This window comes from Ambystoma mexicanum, chromosome 2p (genome assembly GCF_040938575.1).
Source record: "Ambystoma mexicanum isolate Mex_15411 chromosome 2p, UKY_AmexF1_1, whole genome shotgun sequence".
Lineage (NCBI taxonomy): Eukaryota > Metazoa > Chordata > Amphibia > Caudata > Ambystomatidae > Ambystoma > Ambystoma mexicanum.
In genome coordinates, this window is record NC_090923.1 from 882,328,829 (window position 1) to 882,352,158 (window position 23,330).

Sequence of the window (23,330 nt, forward strand, 5' to 3'; positions counted from 1 at the left end):
CATTGGCAAATTATACCTGGCAGAAGAGTATACCAGGGAAGCTGAGGAAACCACTGAGGACTTCCTGGCAAGGGAACATACCTGGAATTAAACCTTAAAGCAATAGTATAAAAGAGACTCTTTGCAATCCGTGAAGCAGTTGCATGAAAGAGAGACTTTACCATCTTGAATGCAGTTGAATAAAAGAGACTCTTTGCCCTTTTGGAGCAGTTGTATTGCAGAGACACTTGGACCATCCTTGAAACAACAGTTATGTGAAGAGACCTTTTTACTAACTTTGAGAAACTGTTACTTGCAAGAGACATTCAAACCCTCTTTAAGGAAACGTTAATTGTGTCATCCTTCCTGAAGTAATCTAGGGCAAGGGAACCACCCTCTGGATCTAAGGACTTTTCTTTTGGAGAAATCAATTTTGTTAGATTTACTTATGTGTTTTGAGCTTCGAACATTTAGTGTGGGACACTTGTCCTTACATTTTTTAGTTGTGCATTTTAATGTGAGGGTCAGATATGTTTTGGACACAAGGACAGTTGTTATAATTTTGATGACAAGACACAGACTGATCTTTAGGTGTAGTTTCCTAGGCAGGGAAACTCTTGTTAGAATAGGGAGAGAGAGGCCTTTATCCAACCCCTTCTCTTTAATAAAGATGTCTGATGTTGAAAAATATTACCACTGTGTGTCCACCTCTTATTTCCGACCCCTCACAGAATGAAGCCTTTAAAGTACTGACACATTCATATTGTAAACAGGGCCATTGGGCAATGATGCCATGGTTTCATTTAATTGTTTAATTTTCATGGTAAAATGCTTGATGATTTTTTCTCTAGCTATGAATGACTAAAGAGTTAGCTATTTGCCCCCTCAGATATATTAGGTGGGATTTTTAATGTGGTCTTTCACTGGATTGTTTGATTGGAGAGGAGGTTCTATATTAAGGAAACCAAACATACTCCGGCCATCACTTCAAGGATAGCAGACTTAACCCTTTGGCTACCTTTGACATATATCCTACTGTCCATAGGAAAGCATTGACATCCCAGCAGTGAATAGGATATGACTGTGGAATCAGTGGTGTGAACAGGGTCCAGGAAAACAGAGTTTTACATATTTTACAAGAATGTAGCAGAGCTGATATTTCAGTAGAGCAGATGTTTTGGGAGACTTGACGGAAGAATCCCATGGTTTCAGAGCATTGCCAATTAAAACAAGAAGTTCAGATAAATATTTGAAGAGAACTGCTGAAAAGATCATGGACAATACCACATTGCTGTCATCTGAATTTCAGAAGTCAATTGATCTAAAGATATTTCAGTATCTTTCTGTAAATACATTGACTGAGAGTCCAAGAGTCATATGGAAAGCAAACTAAAAGAAAGAGAACAATGTTGCAGCAGAAAGGGGTGTTCAAATAAATTAATCTTTGTTATCTGGCAGAATAATTAGTAAACATTAATACTGTGATTGAAAGAAACTACAGAAGGGGGAGTCGAGGAATACTGGCATGGTGAATCAATAGTAGGCAGGCAAATCACTTGATAAAATTTATTGAAGAGCTTATAACAGGGAATTTATTAACATAAATATATGAAGAGAGGAATTGGTGAGAAAGGCTTTAAGGTTTCACTAGGATTTAAACCAGAATGGCCCTATCGTGCTAAACTCAGAAATTGATGACTTTTTAAGGACATTAAGATGTTACCCCACAACAGTGATCAGTAGGAAATTATGAAAGCCGAGGTTTCAGTGGAGGAATTCAAGCAAAATATTTAGCAAATGCCAACTTGTGAGTCACCCGCCAAGGATGGCATTACATTTGACTTTTATTTATTTATTAATTCATTTATTGGTAATTTACTAGGCACCAGCAGTAGTGAGTCACTTTATGGTGACTCCCGAGCAAAAGAGAAAGCTTGCCGGACAAATGATCATTTGCAAGCTCAGGAGAATATTCATATCAGGAAAGTGCAAATTATATTGGTACAATCACTAATGTAAGATAATTACAAAATGGGTTTAAGGCAAGTGCAAAAGATAAGTAAGCACTCAAGGAAAGTGAGTGAAATCAATAAGGGGAGGTAGGGATAAGGTAAGTGCAGAATTGCAATGAGGCATAAGGCCAGATGAGCACCCAGAGCAGAAAGATCAACACTGTCATGAGGCTGGTTTAAGAGATTTATCAAAGAGAAAGCACAACACGTTTCCTGGAAGTGGAGGGCCTGAGACATCTTGATAGACAATACGTGTTGGTCCACAAGCAAGAGAACAAATGATAAAGAGGATGATTGTATGGCCATCTGTTGTAAGGAATACAATATTTCCTATTATAACAAATATTGCAAGTCACTTTGGAGTTTCATGACCACTATTTGGTCACAAACCTCTTCAGGGACTTACAATATCCGTGTTAGATATGGTGGGGGTATTGGGATAGAAACCATGGGGCATTGGATCAGCAGGGATGCACATGCATATAATGTTATGCAGATAACATAGCATTATTTCTCCACCTTGCATAATGTTTAATGGCACAGGTCTTTCAGGTGATATTAGAGTTTGCAAATGTCTCAGGCTATCAAATTAGACTAACTAAATTGGAAGTGATTTTACTACACCTCATATGAAACACAACAAAGAGGCATTCAAGGTATTAATAACTCTTCCCAAAAGGTACTTAGTGGTGATATCATTAAGTGACGTGTCTGATTGGTTAATTTAAAATATCCACCTCCGATTAGGAGGACTGAATTGAGCTTAAATTGCCTGCATATTAGTAGTAATGGACTGACCAGGCTAATAGCAGCAGGGAGATGCTCTTTTCCAGATAGTTATTATTATTACTGGGCAAGGACTTACTTTATTTACTTCAATCATGGAGCTGTTGATGGCAACGATCCCTTTACCATTAAAGTAATGATACACCCGTTTGAACTAAAAGGGTTTTTACTGAAGGCAGATATATAACAGATTTAAAATTATTTGTAGATATGTTGGTCCCACTTGAGTGTCTGTCAAGTCAGTCACGCAACCACCAATCATCTAGCAACATCTAATACCATGCTTTGTCGGTTCTAGATTATGGCATCACAGTAAAACTCTGCTCTAATCCGAGCGGTACTCTGCTGAGTCCTACACTCATGCTTACCAATAACGTACCACATTTGAGAAACATTTGAGAAACATACATCCCTACTTCAACAACCATATCCCTTCTCACACATTACAATTGTTTTTCTTCCCTGTTGTCATTCTATTGTCTAGTTTCTCTTTAGTATCACCTCCTCCCCAACAAGGTCACAATATGCCACCTTTTGGACAAGGCCAGGCGCCATAAGGCCACTATGATGCTGATGGGCACAGTATGAATATTGCTTAACATAACAAAACATATCCGATTATTCGGATTGTGACCGGACACTCGCTGCTGATTTAGAGAACAGTATGCATTCCCTTAATAGTCCCGCACACTACACTGTGAAGCCATAAAGAAGGGCTCTTTGAAATTCTGCAAAATCTTCAAGGTAAAGATTGGGAGGCAACAGGGTCAACGCAAGCTAATTAGGTGCCAGGCGGCACTGCACTAAAGTGCTTTTAACCACTCGAGCACAAGCATGGCCTCTCTTCTAAATCACTCTCTAAATACTTGCAAATAAGACGCTTCATAAACATTGCCAGATATTCATTTTAATCCAGGATCATGAATTGGGAGATCTAAGCACAGAAGTTGTAAGTGATGAATATTCAAGGCTTCAAACTTTGGACAGCCTCCACGTGCCATGCACTACTGTTGGGGAAAGCAAGCTCACACATCAATTTCAGGTGATGGTAAACAGATGTGATTTATTCACTGGCTGGCAAGTCAAGGAAACACAGCATCCTGCCTCTGACCAAGATTCACTTAACTGACCCGGACCAACAGTCACCTCACCAGGGAGGATTCAAGAACTCTACTACTAGTCCTTCCATCACACTTATCCCAACTCCTGCCAAAATAATAGTCCCATTCATAAAACCCACGTTTCTATTCTTAATGTTCATAAGTGGAAGTGATGCATGATGACATCTTTCAGGTCAAACGTGACCTGATGAGGGGTGGAGGACAAGAGTCCTTCAGGCCCTGCATGCTCAGCCGAGAGTCATAGGTAATCCACCCAATGACGACTTCCGTTTTCCATCAACGACCCATTGTTTTACCCAGTTCATGCCAGAGTGTTCTTCTGGGTTCAGGCCCATAGCCTTGCTCCAGTAACCCTTGAGGGGATGGATCCTGCGGTCCTTAGTCTATCTACGCATGCGTCTTTCAGTGTGTGGACAAACAAGTACTGACTTCAGCCAACATAAGGGGCAGCCTAATAAAATGTTCTAGAAGAAGAAAAAGCAAAGAGCACATGGGTGATACAATATCACAGGAGTGGGATACATGCTCTCTCAGTTCATATAGATTCTACCCAAATTTCTCCTGCAAAAGAACACTCCCTAAAATTGTCTCTCCCAGTAAATGCATTTATTCGTTTCCTGAAATGACAGGCTCCTATGCCGCTTTAAGCAAGGCAGCAAGAATACGTTTGTCCGGCACTAGCGCTGAAGGAATGGAAACAGTTCAATTTGATAATGTCTTCAATGGTACTGAGAACACATTTTTAAAGGTTATTTAGCACTTATATTATGCTCCTTCAGAGGTTAATAGGTTAAGCCTGTCAATCAGTCGGGATCTGGGACTACCTTTTTGGTCGTGCTTCAACAAAAGGAGGCAATGTGGGGATGTGGAATTTGAAGTTTTGGGAAGGAGGCGTCTATCTATCTATGAAAATGATGGGAAGAGACACTAACATTACAGTTACTATGAGCACTTTGTACTGCTTTTAAGTTAGTAATAGTATGATAATAGGTTTGTTGATAACATATGCATGGCACACACCCTATCACAAATTAATCCCCCATGGAAAATGTGTATTGTACATTAAAGTTAGAGAAGTGTTAGAAGATCAGGACAAAACACTGTTGTTCAATTCCCTACTCTAGGAAACTCACCGTATCCTTCGGCTTTCCCAACCACCTCATTGCCGACGATATACACATCTTCTTCCCTCTTGACAGCCTCACTCCATCACCCAAGGTTTGCAATCTTGGGGTTCTCTCGGACAGAGATGTTCAACTCTAGCAGTTTATTATGGTCACTGAAAGTTCAATAAACATCGGCACAAGTAGCTGAACTGTTTTCACTGACTCATTCATTTAAACTGACAGAATAACAAACAGACAGTGAACGTATACACAGATTCTCGGTATGCATTTAGAGATGCTCATGATTTTGGTCAGTTGTGGAAGCAACAAGGCTTTCGGACAACCTCTGATTCACCCAGAAGGAATCATACTTATGTGAAGGGCCTTTTATATGCTATTTTGCTGCCCAAGCTGATATCCAGAATCAAATGTGCAGCACATCAACCATTTGATAGTGATTTTGCTTGTGGAAATGATATTGCAGACTCATCTGCTAACCTGGCAGCCATATCCGGTTCGCATGTTCAGTATTTGTTGAGACTGAAATGAACACCAGTGTCTCCTCGCTTTCGAACACTTGTGGAGTTGCCCCATATGGAGGAAGCAGCTCTTTCTATAGAGAAAGACTTCTGGGTCAGAAAGTGTTGCAGATTACACAAGGATTCCCCATGGTGGGACTAACCTGGCCACCTTGCTGCCCCAAAAATCTCTTATCTCATTTAGCTAAAATATATCATGAACTTTCACATGTGGGAAAAGTGCAGTATATCAAATTAAATTTGTTTTTTATATTGCGCTTCAAGTCAGAGTCCAGCATCTAAGTGCGGAACCGTATTTTGAACCTGTTCTGCTTGGCGTTGTCTTGTTTCTAAGACAAGCGTGTTGCCCTTGAGCTCTCCCCCTGGCCCATTGAGATCATACTCTCCTGGCTATGATCACAACTTTAGATTAGGATTGGTGTGCTACAGATTTTCAGGCTATGGCCCAGGATTACTGTCGGGGGTGTTCTCTGTCAACAGAATAATGGTTGTAAAATAGTGCACACTACACAAGGAGCACATCCACCACCATACTGTCCCTTCCTGAACCTGCAAGTGGCCTTTACCCAATTGCCTCACTGTAATAATCTGCAGTATGTGCTTGTAGCCCTCTCCAGCAGGGTGGAAACGTACCCATGCAGGAGAGAAGACACCATTTCAGTGGCAAAGGTGTTGAAGGACTGTCATGATCCCTGCTTCCAAGGGGTCAGGACTTGCCCCACGACCTTGGAAGCAGGCCCATGACTCTGATCCCAGGAACCAGCCAGTCCCTATAGGGACCCTCTGGACCTTGTCCTGGCGCCAGTGGCGCCAGGCTCATGATGGTGACTGGTCCCGGCACAGGAAGCGCCGGGCTCATGTTGGATAAGAGTGCTTGGGGACCTACCTGTAGCAGACCATGCTGCTTACTTACCAGCTAACTGGTCTCCTGATCCTTCTCTGCCTGGAACTACTTTTTCTGTCTGGGTGGAGCAGGAGCCACTCCCTGGAAGCAGAACACAGGAACTCTTTTAGAAATCTGGAACTCTTTTCTTACCTGGGTGGGGCCGTGGAAGGAGACGCCTAAGCACTACAGAAGGCTATTTAAACCACACCCGATTGGTTTCACGTGCTTCGCGTTATTCTGCATCTGCCGCAGGACGCTCACCGTGTCAGCTCCAGGAAACCTCCAGCTCCAGATCCTGTGAACACGAAATAACCTGCTGGAATCCAATCTTCAGTCTTCTTCAGTCCTCTGCAGCTCCTGCAAAACAAAGGCACAGGTTAGGCTAAAGTAAAGGCAGTGAATCTACTTACCTAATCCAACGGCAGCATCCAAGGCGCCTTTTTCTGCCTTTCTCTTCCGGCATCCGACATCTGCAAAGAGAGAGAACATCGGTCAGTAATATTCAACTACAAGTTCTGCTTACCTGTGTTACGCCCGTTCCAACTCAGCTTGCGCTGCATTCCGGCACCTGCAAGGCAAGATACATCGGTTAGTAACGCTTAGTTACAAGACTGCTTACCTGTGTTGTGCTCGCTTTCAATCTGTTCGCGCTGCACCTCAGCACCTGCAAAGACAAAAGAGACATTACGGAGCATTCTCCAGCGCTAGTGCAGCCTTTCTACTTACGTGCCATTAGAAGGATAATCTTCATCGTCACAGCATCTGAAAAGGGAAAGACATAGACTTTACAGACTTAAGACTTTTGAAAGAGAAGAGAACAAGGCAAAAGGAACTTTAATACTTACAAGGCACGCTCGTGCATTAACGGCGTCTTCGCTCTCAGCAAATCCTCTGCTATCAAGAGGCAGAGCTCGCATCCAGTGAAGCAACAGGATCCAGCGCCCCTGCATAAGACGCAGGATGGAGAGCCCGGCATTTACCTATATAAGGTAAGCGCAATATCAACCCAGTTCCACGGGGAAAGAAAGGGCGAGGGGGGCTAGGAACTTTCCGAACCTTCCAAACACTAATACCTTGGTTTACCCTTGCAGACACCTCACTCTTCAGCTTAAAATGTCGGTGGGAAGGGGGCCCAGTCCGGGAGCAAAACGAACCCTACGCCAAACACTGAAGACAGTATCCTCGCCAGATCAAGACCTGAGCCTCCGGGGGAACCAGGTGAGCGTTACAAGGACATTTTACCCAATTTTGGAATCCCAATTTATACAGCTGTAACAGAGGTACTTACGTTGTCAATCAACTCACTAAGGAGCTATGCTCAGCATTGAATATACAATATAACCCCCACTGTCCACACCATCCACAGTCCCCAGGGGCAGTGGAAAATATGCTGAAAGCATTCAGCTGAATTTGTTTATGCTCCTCACCACCAGTTGAAGAATGTGCATACCAACATACACTTGTATGGCGATGTACTTCTCGATTATTGCACAGCATTAATCGCTCCTTCTAGGTCTGTCTGTATGCAGGTGCAAGAGCCATTACCAAAGCATCCAGAAGAGTATTGTCATTCCCTTCAGCTTGGTGATTTTGCTTGATATTTCATTTCCAGCGGAAGTCGGCACTAGCACCCAGGTGGCGGACGCCATCTCAGGTAATGTTGGTTACTGGGTCTGTTAGAAAGATTAGGAAAATCTCCACATGGGTGCATGCCTCACAACTGTCTAATCCATGTGATCTGTGTACTCTATTATGTACTGTTTACCCAACATGACATTCTTCTATCGCACAGTCATAGGCTGTCACCATCTAGACATAGACCTGGCAGGAGGCTGTGCCTTGCGCATGAGAAGTGCAATCCTGGCCTGCCATAAACACAGATATCTTATGACTTGTCAGAGAGGTACCTGCGATTTGGGAGGGCTTGGGACTGTGGGGTGGATCTTCTTTTGGGATTTCTTATGAAGCCAGCTGAATGCCAACATTCAAAATTGAAACTTCATTCGCATCCGTGCTGTTGATCTCTGGCATATTACAGGTCCAAGCTACACTTCTATTTGACCTTAACCATAAAAGCTATTACTTTTTCACACATCTCCAAGATGGCCATCGGCTTTTCAATGACACAATGCCACTTCGAGTTACCCCTTGTCTATTTCTTAGCCCCTGTATCTCCGTGCACTATCAGCTGCTCAAGCCTGACAGTGCCGGCTTTCTTTTCGTTGCAGTGCTACCTTTGGTGATTGCTGTCACCGGGACGACATGGACTTCCACAAGCTCCACAAGCTTGTGTGTCCATCTTCCCCTTTCCAAATGGCCAGAAGCCGCTCACATTTCCTTTCATCCTCCTTCTTGCTCTTCTGTAGGATAATTTCCACTACTTCAAGCTGTGGGCCCTCCATCACATGACACTCCTTATCTTCAATTGATGCCATTAGATGTGTCTGTGGCTCATTGTCAGGTTTCACGGGCTACTCTCGCTCCGATGCATTTATCTTCTTTCCTCCCCTTTCCAGCACCGCTGATTGTAATTCACCATACTGTGCTGTTTTTCCCCCAAACACTATTAAGTCACGCTGACACTGACCATCTTCTTTATATGTGGGCCTGTCAATGTCCTTCTCTGGTGCATATGCCCTGAAAGTGTTCTGTTGTGATTTGACAATCTCTGGCATGTATTCACCTGACACCACACCTTGTACTGGCATTTTGTTCGCTGCCCCGCCTAAGTTGCACACTGCACAGTTACCTGTCCTTCTGAAATCCCGTTTATTTATTGCCCCTTTGCCCGAACATGCCTCCCTCCTTTCTGTCAGGACCCTGTTTGCCAAATCCTTGATTGCATCTCTTTTTTCCAAAATGTCCTCCCTCCCCTCTGTTGCACACAGTTGCTTCCTCCAGCTCCCAGTCAGCCGGTATGTACACCCTCTTCCTCTTCCTCCCCTTTCTTGGAAATACATAGAGTCACACCCACAGCATTCTGCGTCATCCACCTCAACCCCCATAGGCACCGGTGCTCGCACCTCACAATCCTGTCTCTGTGTGTCCTCCCACTCCTTCACTGACAGTGCTTTTTTCATTCATTCTCAGCCATGCGTCATCAGCTGCATTCAGAATGTCTGCCCACACCTGGGTCGATCTTAACCTTTCCTCCACATCCACATTCCCTTTCGCCACCCTCCTTATCTCGTCTGCCAACAGCCGCCATATTGTGCCCCTCATGAAGATGTGTGGCACCCCCACCTCCTTCTTCCTTTGTACCGACTGGGGGACCACATCCCAATTATTCACCATGCTCTTCAGCCTCTTCCGCAGAGCCCTCGCACCGACTTATATGACAGATCTGCCCCTGCCTCTTTTCTGGTCAGTGGACCGGCATCTGCCAAATTGTCAATAAAACTGTATTCTGTAATCTGTATTCTGTAATCTGTTTTATTCCACTTCAACTCAAGAGTCAGACCTCCCACTCCCATTCTGTGCTCTTTAAAGCATCGACCCTACACCGCCTCTCCACGACAGGTTCTCTGACTGTATCACGGGTGCCTAAGAATGCTGTGAGCTTATTTCAATATTATTCCTAGAGTCCCTGAAGACTCCAAATTCCAAAAATTCCACTATTCAAACGTGCAACAGGTAGGTGCAGCAAAAAATGTGTTTCACTTACCTGTTGTATTGCTGTAATTTCCAGTCATGCACTACATGAAGGAGCGCTCCATGGATCGGCACCACATATTACAAGTTTGTCCTTCTCCCCACGATACCAGTGCTTATCTAGCTCCCTCACACCATCTCAGGCATTCCAGGCACTCGTCACTTGGACACAAATAATACACAAGTCTAGAAATTGGTTGAAAAGCGCTGTAATGTTAACACACACACCAGGTTCTGGAGGGCTGCATTCGTCTCTGCCCCTCCCAGGCCTGGATCATACTTATGTACAATGCAAAAGCTACATATTATTCTCCTCCCATTAGCTGTACGTATCATAACAACAGGTCATTTCTCTGAAGAGGGGGCGAGAAAACACATTTCATAACAGCATAATGGGCCTCATTACAAGTTTGGCATTGTTAGCATGCTGGGCCGCTCGCGGGACCCGCTAAGGACATCTGGTAAAACCAAGCATCCAGAGCGGGTCCTGCGAGCGTACCTCGTAATGTGGCGGTATGGGGTTAACAGCGCTGGTAGCTCTACCGGCGCCGTTAACCCCATAACGCCAGGGTCATAATGAGGCCCAATGTCTTTGTATGGTAGCTTGAAGCAGCCTTGGGACTTGAGCAAGCAGCATCCGAACTGTGTACTTCTCAAAGAGGGAGGACTACTGATGCCCATCTCTCAGGCCTGCAGCATTCCACAATAGAGCTGCTGTTCTGTGCGACAACTGCTTTCATGGCTGTTAGTTGTCAGGCCAGTCTGTATGCCAAATCAGTAGGCCAGTCTTCCTACTTCAGATGTGATGTATCTCAAACCAAAAGAAAGTGCAGAATCAGAAATGTACCAGGAAACACACCTCAGAGTCTACAGTTTCGAATGTATGCCACCTGGTTGCCTGGGATTGAATAACGTAGTCACCACGGGTAGGACGGTGCATGTGAACCCACTCACCTAGTTAACTTTGCTACCATTGTATAGTGTCACTTGTCATCAGGGTCATGACGTTTACCCACTCATGGTGGTAACACAGTGGAAGGGCCTCTCCTTGTCTTTTTATTTTCGTCACACCCTCTCCCTGTTCATATCTACACTTGTTCAGTCATTTTCTCACCAGCCATATTTTCACACGTTGGTTATTCCACAAGAGTAGCTTTGCACCATTCCCTTACGTATGCACCTGTGACTCCAATATTTCTTCGAACACATTGTCCATTCCTTATATTTTTTTACTCAGCTCTCCCCACAGGGGTCTCCCTGGCGCATATTCAGGTGCAGGTTTGCTTACCCGCAGTGTCCTACCTGACGGTGGGATTTCATTAATATTACAGGCTGAAACCACCCACTCCTCACATAGCTCAGAAATCAGCACATTTTGAGACCTCATCAACAGGTACTCTGCACTTTCGTACACAACAAATTGTTCTCTCTTGTTTGATATTAATTCACTGGCCCACAGCCACATTAATTAACCTGGATGTCTTTTTCAGCATTCCATTTTGCTGGGCACCACAGACGACCTGCCTGGTCTCATGCACTTCTGTTTGCTGTCCACACCTGTCCTTTCTTCGTCCTGAGGGGGTCTGGGCCCATTTTTGGACAAAATGTGGACCTGTTCATCAGTCCGAAACTCACGCTTTTGAGACAACAATGATATATAACCCCAAAGGTTATTAATCTATTCGTTCTGACAGAGACATTTCCAAAATAGACTGGTTGCAGTCACTATTTATTAGACAGATGTCACCATTTGATTAGATTACACTTTATAGTACAGTGTATATTTCAAATACTGTTTTTTGTAAGTTTATGTCCATTTGTTGTTTGCATTGTTTTGATTTCGTCTGCTTTAAGTTATTGTTTATATTCACATCCTCCAGTTTTATGTAAATGTCGGTCAGTGGCACTTTTGCACATTCACGGTTTTGTAGGGCAATAACGGTGTTTCCAAAGCACCCGAACAGAGCTGGGTGGCTACGCATGGCTTTCTGCATTTCTGTATGGTGTTTGATTGATAAATGTATGTATTTCATTGCTTCCTGTTTACCTGTACTTTGTTATTCTTAAAAAATCTCAGCTGACATCTTTACATCCATTATTGTGTGTTTGTTGGGCCCGCTCATTGTCATTATTTACATTCATGAACATGTCTCAAACATCCTTTTGAACATCATTTGAGTGCATAGCATTTGTGCTTTCAGGCATAAGGCTCTTTCCTTTGCAATGGCCAGCTGAATGGCAACTAGGACAGGTCATTCACCTTTGTCATACCATCCCCAATTGGTTGTCTGACACAGACTATGCGAAAGCTTTGGCAGCCGAGGGATAGTCCCTGACTCCAGACTCTGCATCCCAAGTTGAAAGAGTGACTGTCACTACATCCGTCTAAACAAGGAAAGACCTGGCCTAAACTCTCACATTTGTCTAACTTGCACTTCTAATGCCTCTCTAATCTGTATTTTGTAGATGTGGTCGACATATGGCAAGAACGGTATCTTTATAAGAGAGTAGACTTCCCTCGGGCTGATCTTTTGCTTGGCCACGTGGGGAGAATCTCAGACTTACATTTCCCCTGACCCGGACAAAACAAGTTATTGGACTAGTTATGAGAAAAATGTAAATGGCTCATTATAGGCATGTTATTCACTCCTTATATATATATATATGTATATAAAACAAATCATACGTCAAAGTACATATATAGTCAGCTATACAGAAAACATAGAAAAAGAGAGCATCACTGTTATCAAAGTTGCAGAAAACACCTTCATCTCGGCCACTACAACACTGCTTAGTCCCAGAGCAGGTAGGCAAAGATATCACTCATAATAACGGATTCTGGAGAGGAGCGTCCTCCCTCTCAGCGAGACTGCATCACCCGGGGATCCAAATTCTAACTGCTGACCACAGAGGAAAACCTCTTCTCTTTATAGGGGAACGTCCCCGCCCATCTTAGTTATGATTGCCCTCATCCGAAGAGCAGATCACAAGTAGAAGGGGCAAACAGTGGAAAAAAACCATCCAGAAGTGGAAAAACACAGCTTTCGTCTCTTCCCTCTCCTCACATGCATTCCCAAGACCCCTTATCACTGCACCTCCACAGCGTGCTGACTCTCTGGCTCGTCCTTCAGCGCACAATACACTAACAATTTTCCACAGTACGTCCACTCAGCAACAATATTTATGTGACCTTGCCTTCGCTTCGCTGCCGAGATGCACGTTTATTTTGCTGAGCCCATTAAAAACGTAGGCTTTCATTGCGGTGATGGGAGGTGAATGTCCAAGATGGCTGCGCACCAGCGCCATGTTGTTTTAGCTCGCATTTCGCATAAGCATTGCACTCCACCCTTTGAACAATCAACTACCATAACCCGACGGGCGAGAATGAGGTACCCAAAACTGTCGGACCATACTCCATAAATTCAGAATACATGAAGCACAACTACAAAAACTGATATAGCAGAAACACAAAAATCCAAATCAGAGCAGGGCTTCCGCAATCCACGCGAATAATTCCTCCCACCAATCCCCGTCCTGATCTTGTGTTACTGAGGCAACTAGATGCTTCAATCACTCACAATGATTTTTAATGGACCGGCAATGATCTCCCAAATCAAAACAACACACTCCTTCCACTGTTTCGCATTCCAGATATGTTTTAAAAACAATCTATAGCAGCTTGGTTTTGCAAAATAGCTTTTCTAAAATTCCTGTTATCTGACAATAATTCGGTCAACGCCTTTGAAGTTTCATTAAGCCCTTTAACTACCAGGAAAGCTAATTTAATCATGGTTTTATAGCTCCGCGCCAAACCCCAAATCTCAATTATAGAAATAGCTAACGCTAATACTTCCCTCTCAGAAAGCAAATGAAAATTAGACTTACGGTCAGGCGATAGGGCGGTTATTCAAAATCTGAATGGCTTCTAGCACACGTTCTCGCCATCCTTTCAAGGTACCATCGCCTGTTTTGTGTAACTTTGCTTTTAACAATCCATTAATTCTTTCAATTAACCCCAAAGCCTCAGGATGATAGAGGACATGAAAGATCGATTAGATTCCTTTTTCCTGACAATAATCCAGAACCACCTTCCCCTTAAAGTGGGACCCATTGTCACTTTGGATTTGTAGGGGGATACCATAATATACAGGTCCAACACTTTAATTGTGTTTAATTGGGTAGCTCTTTTACATGGAAATACTATTAAGTAACCAGAATATGTGTCCACAGTGGTGCACGCATATTGAGATCCTCTACTAATGGGCATGGGACCAGATAGTTTACCTCTCTTCAATGTGCCATGAATTATATGAGCAATAGATATCTGCTTCTGATGTTGACACATGAGACGTAGGATAATCGTTTTCACTATTTCTAACGGAATGCTAATTCCCCTGTCTTGTGCCCACCTGATAGTAGCCTTCTCTCCGAGATGTCCACTCTTCTGGTGTGCCCATTTTGCAATCCCTTGAAATTCATCCTCCTCAGCCCTTGCTTCCATGATTGCAATTTTTGCATGTTCGTCTACAACAGAATTGAACCACCGTTCCAATGAATCTGTTGCACAATGTGTGTCTACATGATATACAGGTACGGTAGTATGCATTTGCATCTCAGGAATGTCTTGCCACAATTCTTTTCCCCATACTTCCTTAGCATGAATCTTTCAACCATTTTTCTGCCAAGTTGGCAGCCGCACCACCAACCCATTTGCGGCGGACCATGAGTCCGTATAAATGCGACAAGTCCCGGGCGTCTCTTGTTTTAGAGCCTGCTACACGGCATACAGTTCCGTGAATTGGCTACTCTTCCCCTTTCCAGAGGTGGTTAACACCTTTTTCGATTTGGGATTATACGCTACTGCTTTCCAGTGTCGCTCAACTCCCACCTATTTGGATGAACCCCCAGTAAACCATGCATGTTCAACATGTTCCCTTGATAATTATCCACATGGGATCCCCCATTTAACTGGAGACTCGTCAATAATCAACTACTAGCCACTTGCTCATGTAATTTTGCCACGCCACCCTCCCGGCCTTGGCACAATCTAGAATGTATCATTTCCATTTGATGATACTAGCCTCTTGTGCAATTCCCAATTCAGTGTGTTTTAGGGGAGCTTAGTACCCATTGCACGATTGGTATTTCAGGCCGGATCAATACATCATGACCTACCGTCATCTGTTCCGTATCTATGAGTGCCCAGTAGCATGTTAGCAGTTGTTTCTCAAAGGGAGTATATCTGTCACCAGCATCGGGGAACTCCCGACTCCAAAATCCTAAGGACACCCGCTTTCTGTCCTGTTTTTGCCGAATCCGAGTGATTTGCCCGCAGCTGAAATTACAGCGGGCAAATCATTTGCATAAGAAAGGTGCGAACTACCAAAAGTTTTCACCTTTCTCATGCGAATACACTTACATACTATGGGGGCTTCAGGGGTTTCCCTTTGCAACCCCCGCTCACTATATTCTAAAGTATAGTGAGCGGGGTGTTGCAGGGGACACCCTCGCAGCCCCTGCAGTCTTTTTTTTATACTTACCTATAATGCTACCACCAAAGGTTTGAACTTTTGGTGTCCGAACCTTTGGTGGTAGCATTTTTAGGACTTTTTGCATGCGGTCAAAACGACCTAACCGTTTTTGCCATAATCTCCAGTTGGCATAGGTATCCTGTATGGATACATTTAACTCCACCTCTCCGCCCCTGAATGCCCATAAATCGAGCACTTTCTGAATGGTGCCTTTGGACAGTTGGAAAACTCTTTCTTGTTCATCATCCCATTCAAAATTGAATTTCTTGTGTGTTAGTTTGTAAAGGGGCACTAAAATCTGCCCCATATGTGGTATATGTTGTCTCCAGAATCCAAACAGCCCAATAAACTGTTGAGCTTGTTTTGTATTCTTCGGAGTTAAAAAACTCAAGATTCTTTTGCTTGGCTTTGGCACCATCTCGCAATGTCCATTATACCACTGAATTCCCAGAAAAATCACTGTCTCTGCTGGACCTTGGGTTTTAGTGTCATTAATTTCCCACCCTTCTTTACGTAAACTATTTATTATAAGGTCTAGGTGAACTTGCACACTATGCTCATCGTTATCTTGAATCAATATGTCATCAATATAATGCACAATTTGTACATGTACATCCGGTTTGCACAGAATTTTGTCCAAGTGTTCTGCCACCAGCCGGTGACAGATTGTTGGACTATGCATGTAGCCCATTGGTAAACGTTGTAACATATACTGCCTCCCATTCCAAGAAAATGCGAACTGTTCCTGACATTTGTTAGCAATCGGTACAGTGAAGAAGGCATTAGCCAAATCCAACACCGCATACCAAGTTCCCTCAATTTTTTTACATTTTCAATCAAAGTCACTGCATCCGGAACTGCCAGTATTAGCAGAGGAGTGTGTTTATTCAACTCGCGATAATCACCAGTCATACTATAACTTCCATCCGGCCGGTGACAGATTGTCGGACTATGCATGTAGCCCATTGGTAAACGTTGTAATGAATATTGCCTCCCTTTCTAAGAAAATGCAAACTGTTCCTGACATTCGTCAGCAATCGGTACGGTGAAGAAGGTATTAGCCAAATCCAACACTGCATATCAAGTTCCCTCAAATTATTGTACATTTTCAATCAAAGTCACTGCATCCGGAACTGCCGCTATTAGCAGAGGAGTGTGTTTATTCAACTCGCGATAATCACCAGTCATCCTGATTGTTCCAAGCCGTGGTTAAGGGGCGCAACACACCGGCTTCAACATACCCTTTGATAGTTTCTGCAATTTCCTTCTGCCCCCCTGGGTATTCAATATTGTTTCATGGACACTCTTTTTGTGGCTATCGGAACCTGCACCAGGGGCATTTTCAATTGTCCTACAATCACGGGAGTGCAAGTGAAAGCACTCACCCCAAACTGATAAAGCTTACCACCTAATCCAAAATATCAAATCCAATAATGTATTCAGGAAGGGCAACAATTAACACCTGGTATGTGTCTCTTCTTAAATTACCAATTTTCAAATTAATTTTCGTTTGGACCGCAGGGGTTTCTTTGCCCCCTAACCCTGTAATCGTGAAATGTCTTCCATTAAACCTGGAAGGATTTCCATGTATCAATGAGGCCTCCGCCCTGGTATCAATTAAGGTGTAAACCTCTTGTGTAGTTCCTTATTGCCAAAATAACTTTACTTTTACATGAGGCCGTCTGTCCACCTTAACATGGGCCGTTGTTACCGGAGTTTGACCACTATCCTATTCATGCTTGGAGTGCAGGTATTTGGATTCCCTTTCCATCATCGCACTCAACATTTTTCTCAGGTCTGCAAAGGTTAGCTGGGATTGTATAGATTTACCTGGGGATTCATTGTCTACCTCCTCTGGAGGTGTTGCAAGAGGATCCTCTTCCTTCTTCGGCTTATGTACTTCTTGCCGTTTTACTTGTTTATAACGCTGCTTCCCATTTAGGCCCAATTTTTTATACAGTTGATACATTTCCCATGTTTCAATCCCATCAATATCTTCCCGCAGCACTCCATCTTTCACTAAAGCTAGAAACATATCCTTTCTGGATACGTGAGAATCGCGGCTATCAAAACTCTTCCCAGGAGTGCGTCTTTCACTTCGACCCTCCCTCTCTTGCTCTCTGGGTCTTTCCTCTGTCTTTTCCCATTCTCCTAAATCTGCCAATTGCCTAATGGCATCCACAACCTCATCCGTTATTTTACCAGTCATTCCCACCAATAGGGTCATCATGACATTTTTATATGCTGGAGGGGCAGTTTGAATAAAGGCGTTTCTGGCTGAAACGGATATGTTTATCAACCCCATGTGCTCTGGAGTTTCCAAATGAATTGCCTCCTTCATGGCATGTCCCCTTGCTCTTTGAATAGCCTCTTTCAGCGTATACAATTTTTTCTCAGTCGGCCAATCTGAAGTAATCGGATACTTACTATTGCACCCCTGAGCCGCTAATAGTAACAGAGACATTTAAACCTCTCCCCCATCGTCCTCACAAGGAGGGCCTACACGTAGGATCTCCTGTATCTGTACTTCCTGAGTTAAGGGTAGGAACCTAGCAGAGTATGTTGCATCTACATGGAGACCCGCTGCCCCACCACCAAATAATCTGACAATCCAAGATAACAAAGATTCACCAGCCCTCTGTTTCAATCGGTTAATGATATCCCCAATCTCTTGTTGTGAGTAATCCTCGAGTGCGGTCATATCCACCACTCCTCCTCCAGGATTCATTGTATTATGACCCATCCTTCTACGTACCACAGGTTTAACCATTACCTCTTTTCGGCCAGGTTCCGGCTTGGGTAAAACCTCTGGCTCTGAACCACTCTCAGTACTAGTACTATCAAATACGTCTCCGTCCCACTGATCTGGGTTCCAATCCACCCCTGCGGAGGCAATCGCAGTTGCCACCTTACAAGAGTTTACCCTCCCTCGTTTTTTCAGATATTTGTATCAAGCAACCCTCAGCGCAGTTCGCTCAGCCACTGTTTGATATTTGTCAGCCTTATCATGATACAATTTAATCTGGAGCTGCTGCATCAATGCAATCTGTTTCTCAGCAGCCAGCTCCTTCTCCAGTTTGTTGACATTCGCCTGTAATTCCACATTCTGTTGGTGCATCTTCTGAAAAACATGCAGCAGAATCCAACCCCTTCTTCCTAGAGCCGAACACTCTTTCCCCTTCTCCACTGACACCGGTTGCAGGCAGTTCGTCACTTTGGCCAGACTTGCCTCTCCTAGACTTGTGTCCCAGGTCTCGCTCAACCCTGCACCACATGCCCAAGTTTGTTTGACTTTATCATACGGACTCTTATTCCACCCTGGGATAGTCACCTCAGGATAGTCACCGCCTGCGGAGCTTCCTTTTTTCCTGAATAGGGAACTCATTATACCAAATGGATGTTTCACTTCCCTATCTTTAATACCTCACTACACATACACACCCTTTTTTTTCAAAAAGGTTCTGCTGTTCGGAGTCCAAAACTTTAAATTCAAATTTAGCAGGATTCTTTGGCATCAATATCAGCACAAAGACCCTGCTCACAGCGCCAACATGTTTTGCTTTAGCTTGGCCACGTGGGGAGAATCCAGACTTATGTTTCCCCTGATCCTGACAAAACAAGTTATTGGACTCAGACAGGCAAGAAATCACACCTGGACCAAAAGTTAAGAGAAAAATGTAAATGGCTCGTTATAGGCCCTTTATTCACTCCTTATATATATAAACACCTCATACGTAAAAGTAAACATATAGTCAGTTATACAGAAAACATAGAAAAAGAGAGCCTCACCTTTATCAAAGTTGCAGAAGACACCTTCATCTCGGCTACTACGACACTGCTTCGTCCTAGAGCAGGTAGGCAAAGAGATCACTCGTAATAACGGGGTCTGGAGCTGAACGTCCTCCCTCACATCGAGACTGTATCACCTGGGGATCCAAATTCTAACTGCTGACCACAGAGGAAAACCTCTTCTCTTTATGGGGGAACGTTCCCGCCCTTCTTAGTTATGACTGCCCTCGGCCGAAGAGCAGATCATAAGTAGAATGGGCAAAGAGTTGAAAAAACAGCTAGAAGTGGAAAAACCCAGCTTCCCTCTCTTCCCTCTCCTCGCATTAATTCCCTAGACCCCTCAGCAACAATATTTATGTGATCTTGCCTTCACTTCTCTGCCTAGATGCACACTTACTTTGCTGAGCCCATGAAAAAGTAGACTTTCATTGCAGTGATGCGAGGTGAATGTCCAAGATGGCTGTGCACCGGCGCCATGTTGTTTTAGCTTGCATTTCGCATAAGCAGTACAGGTGACCATGGGATCAACCACTTGAAAGTGCAATTTAGATAGGGAACATTAGAAACTGGTAGTGAGAAAAGTCACTATAATAACAATTTCTGTTACTGAGTAACCAATATGAAAAAAGAAAACATGACACTAGTGAATTGAATATGTGTAAATGAGTTATAATTATTCTGTCATGTTTGTAAGGGAAATTTCACTTGTTCTATCATTCAGCCTTCGGTATCACATGTAATGAATGTCTCTGAATTACAGAGTGTGACTCTCAATCTGTATGGTATGATAGTCAGTGAAATAGATAGGTTGAGGTATAGATATACAACAGGCAAATGCATTGCTGGATGTGCTTACCTTCTCACTTCCAACTGCCTTTGAGGTGACATCTCAGGTTTGTGATTGCTCGAGGAGTTGCCATTTGATTACAGCAGCAGTGGCAGGTATAGTTAAACAGAATCAGTAAAAGGCAACTCTAGGATAAGGAGTAGGATGGTTCCCTTCTCTCCAGCCCGTTCCTCCTTCTTCCATGCGTCAAGCATTATATCCGTTAGGAGTGTTAAGTGACCCCAGGTGTGGGTCATTAAGTCCAAGTGCCTGACTATGGTGAAATCCATTAGGTGGACGTGCCTGGTTGTTCCACCTGTAAACCTCCATAGCCCTCTTCTTCGTCTCAGTAGCAGGATGGTGTTTGGGACTGTCTGATTTAATAAATGAGGTATGTCTAACTCTGTATTGTCTCTGATATGTGTTTGTATCAATCAAATAAGGATGTGTCTTCCTCATTGGTCTCTTCCTCATCCCAGTATTGAGGTGGTGTTTCTGGGGGACAGTTTGAGGGAAAGAAAATGGAAAGGCTGACAGTAGCCTACAAAGGCTTCAGGGATAGAGGGTTCATTGTGAACAGGGAATGTGTGATATCATGTCTCACCTAAGGACGTCCTCTACCCATTCCCCAAGTTCATTCCACCCGGGTGACCCTCCCTCGCATATCCAACCCCAGGGTCAGGATCCAAAAGCGATGGCCTTTACCTGGCAACCTGAGAGGAGGATACCGGGGAAAAGAAGTGAGGAAGCTCTCAGGTTCCTCACAAAGTATAGCAGCAGGAGAAGCTGAGGACTGTTGTGCACTTTTGATAATTAGAGGTGACACCTCCTGGAAATCCTGCTTGATACCTGTTGACTGCCCCAGGAACCACCCCTGATTTGTAGATAGAGTTGGACACCAAGTGGTTATGGTGGCCCTTTCATCCTCCAAAGCTGCAATGTCTTATCAAGTTGGCTAGAGCTCAGGTTCTGCTAGTGGGAAATCAGACATGTTGGGACGGGTTTTCAGGAGGTATTGCTCTTCAGGGTAAAGTTTTGCTTTGAGCAAATGATAGCTGTATCGAAATTATTAAATTGTCCTTAGATGATGTCCATTTTTCAATCTGAATTAGTAACAGAACAAACCATATGTTCATGTCTGAGGAGAAGACCCAAAGTATAATCCTGCCCTGACAACTTCACATTTACAGGGGTGACATCTTGAAAGCTAAGTAAGCCCACTAAATGAATTGAAATGAGCAAGCCCACAAAAGGAACAATAAAAACTTACCTGGAACCCATTAGTCGTTGCAAAGAAATCTATACATTCACAACATCTCTGTGGCATCATCTCATCTCACTTTACCATTAATGTGACACCGATGCACAAGCACCCGGACCACAAGCAGACTATCCAGGCCAATGAAAATTGAATCGAGTCCTTTCAGGCAACCTTGCACTCCCCCAGGTTGACATTGCTTTCCCCACACACAGAAAACCATTTCCTAACACTAGTCAAACACCAGCCTCTCTGGATGTTACTTAACTGCCCAGCTGAACTAGGAATCCTCCCAATAGCACTGAAGACAGCCTATGCCAAACCCCTCTTAAAAAACAAAGCGCTATCCCCATCGAAGTTGCTAGTAATCACCCTATCTTCAACGTTCCATCCTGAAAATGAATCTACCAACAGTTATTGGACTACATGGAATATAACAAAAGCCTACAAAGAGCACTGACTAGGGATCGAGCCCTTTAAAGCAGGTCTTCGTCTAGGAGGAAGTCCCGCCCCCTGCGCGGTGTGACGCTCAGGAGGTTTCCTTAAAACCCAGCCTCCTCGCGCACCCGCGCCGCGCACCTGCCAAGTACCTTCTAAGTACTGTTGGCTGTTGGATTGGATTGCCCTGTCTTTGGACTATTTGGACCTTTTCTGCAGCGCTGTGTCGCGCCGCGCTGCACTTCATTCTTTTGTTGCCGTGTTGACGGCTCGATCTCCTTGCAAGCCAGGAGGATGTACTACTGTGTGACACACAGTTTGCCTGGCCCTCGAACGAGGAAAGGAGGTCTTCGTCTAGGAGGAAGTCCCGCCCCCTGCGCCGTGTGACGCTCAGGAGGTTTCCTTAAAACCCAGCCTCCTCGCGCACCCGCGCCGCGCACCTGCCAAGTACCTTCTAAGTACTGTTGGCTGTTGGATTGGATTGCCCTGTCTTTGGACTATTTGGACCTTTTCTGCAGCGCCGTGTCGCGCCGCGCTGCACTTCATTCTTTTGTTGCCGTGTTGACGGCTCGATCTCCTTGCAAGCCAGGAGGACGTACTACTGTGTGACACACAGTTTGCCTGGCCCTCGAACGAGGAAAGGAGGTGACTGTTCTCATAAAGCTTGACTAGCCCCTGCCCACTTGCTCCTGCCCACTTGATTTGTCTCTTCGCATTTGATTTGTCCCCTGGGAAGGGAACCTCCTTTGTTATAGCTCTTTAGTTGCTCTACTGTTCTAACTGTGTATGCTAATAGCGTTACTTTGGAGGTGGGGTTAATGTTTTTTCTCCTCGTTCCTTCCCCCTAGGTCTTCGTCTAGGAGGAAGTCCCGCCCCCTGCGCCGTGTGACGCTCAGGAGGTTTCCTTAAAACCCAGCCTCCTCGCGCACCCGCGCCGCGCACCTGCCAAGTACCTTCTAAGTACTGTTGGCTGTTCGCGGTTCGCGCGGAGCCTGGTTTTTGACCCTCCAGCTGCGTCTTGCATGGTTCAGTGCGGCGTGTCTTTACGTATTCCCTCTACCATAAGTAAGGTGCAATTCATTTGCTAGTCTTGTTTCCAATCGCTTCACTGGAATTTTGTTGCATATTAGTCTGTGAAGTGGGGCTTAGGTCCTTGGGAGCTTCCTTGTGCGGGGCGCCTTCTATACTGTGTCCAGGGGTAGATAGAAGTGTACCACTCTCTGGCATAACTCTAATATGTTTTTCATCATGGGTCTAGAGTTTATGCACACCCGTGGGTAAATCGCTGGGTGTATTCACAGAGGATATTCCTGAAGTGTGGGCCTGTGTTATTGTATTACCTGGCCCTTTGCTGTTTGGTACAGTCCCGGTTCTTGGATTAAAAGGGGTGGTCTTACTGTTTGGTTTT